At 26.3% G+C, this 1,944-nt stretch overlaps 1 long non-coding RNA gene across 1 annotated transcript in view; it reads left to right on the top strand.

Moving 5' to 3' along the window:
* The window catches only part of LOC100575511, a 5,414-nt gene extending 4,993 nt beyond the window's left edge, over positions 1 to 421 (top strand). The window contains exon 4 of the long non-coding RNA XR_119114.4: positions 16 to 421. This is a non-coding gene — a long non-coding RNA (uncharacterized LOC100575511). The remainder of the gene's footprint in view (positions 1 to 15) is intronic.
* The last annotated feature ends 1,523 nt before the right edge of the window (positions 422 to 1,944 follow it).

The raw sequence follows: 1,944 nt of genomic DNA, 5'->3' as shown, positions 1-1,944 counted from the left end.
TTATCCTAAAATAAGGTTTGGACCGAATCGTTTGGTATAATACCGTGTGTCCGCAAGAGAAAGGTTCGCACTCTGTATAACTATCGCAGTTACTTACATTACACGCAGTACCCTATATACATACTTTTGAATTCTGGACATGAGCCCAAACTATATTGGATCATAAATTCCTATAACTTACGATTGTTTAACTCTTGTAATTTGCGCATGCGCAACAACTTCACTTTTTCTGTGTACCTACCTTGTTTTCGTGGACAGACGGTATAGTCTTGCAGTTTCCAATATTTTCTACACTCCTCATCTAGTATAATATTTGTGTTATTATTAAAAAAAAACAAATCAAATCACAAACGATGATTTTTCTCATTAAAACTTATTCACCTATACATATCATTATCATTATTATAATATATTATACCGATGAGCACTCGTAATGAACGACAAACGTGTGAAATTTAAAATATAATAAATATTATATGTTTTATAAAAGCGCATCAATATACCGTAAAACCGGGTGAATAGAAACTGATAGATGAATAGAAACAAAATCAGTGTTAAGCTTGATGTCCCCACGATCGAGTTTTTCATATTATCAATATTTTTAATTTATATTATCGATTGTCAAGTAGTGTAGTTTTCAAATAATTAAGGATTATTATTTTATTGTTCCTCCATTATAGCTAAACATTGATAAGAAAATTGTGAATTTTTATAAAATGTTGTTTCTATTCAAACTCTTCGTTTATTATTGACATATTTTCAAGAATTCATTTTGTTGTATTAAATTATGAAAAAAAAAAAAAATTAATAATTTGTATTGAAATTATATTTTATTTTATTAAAAATGTTTCTATTCACAATCAAACAGGGTGAATAACAAATCATATTACATTTATATATTTGTTTCTATTCACCCATACATGAGTATGAATAGAAACAGCATACTTAAAAATATATATAAAATCAATTTTGAAATTTAGTTCTTTTAATTTTTAATGATTGTATTGTGTGTCTAAAGACCCAAATTTTAAGGTATTAATATGCTGTTTTGTTATTTCCATTCCAAAGTTATAAGCTTTTGAAGTTGAAAAGTGTTTCTATTCACCCGGTTTTACGGTAATATAATAATATATGAATATACCATATACAGAGATAAAGTTAATAATCATTATTAGTATTTACTATAGGTACCTCCCTCTATCTATTATTATACAGAAATGCAGTATTATCATTATAATATTATAATGTGTGTAATGTGTATTTTACAATCATAAGTTATATTCCTCTCAATATTATTGATACAATTATAATATTTATGTTATAATCATAATATTATATTGGTACAGTGGTACACATTGATCTGCGGTTATCGATGCGTAAGTTATAAGTACCTGCAGCTTGCAATAAATGATTATAAATATATACATATAATTAAATGAATTATTTTTACCTAGGACCTAGGTACATAAATTAAATCAAATCAATTAATTAATCATTATTATTAGGTTTAGCATTTATAGTACTACTAGCTGATCCCGTGCACTTCGTTGCTCGATAAATGTATCAACTCTAATGACTCAAACTTTGTTCACTTCGTTATTTAATATTCGGTGTATGGTATTCAAAATTAATCTTAACTTTTCTGTTGTAAGTGTGTGATTTAACTCTAAATTATCAAAGTTATACCAAGTTTGTAATTTTTACTTAATTCCACCTACGGTTGATTAATATAATCAATTTATACAATATCTTATTGCTTTCTATATGGATACAACACTATATTATATTGTGACGCCAGGAGACTAAACAAAGCCCGCGGTATATGAATACAAAATTAAAATAGTATACTTACCTACCTAATATAATATTATACAAAATACAAACTATATCATAAAATACTTAATATTTTAATGTTTTTTAAATATCATGTCACAGCGACCAACG

The sequence above is a fragment of the Acyrthosiphon pisum genome, chromosome A1, assembly GCF_005508785.2.
Source record: "Acyrthosiphon pisum isolate AL4f chromosome A1, pea_aphid_22Mar2018_4r6ur, whole genome shotgun sequence".
Taxonomy (NCBI): Eukaryota; Metazoa; Arthropoda; class Insecta; order Hemiptera; family Aphididae; genus Acyrthosiphon; species Acyrthosiphon pisum.
Note: the sequence above shows the minus strand (reverse complement) of the source record. Positions and strands in the feature narration are given on the sequence as shown.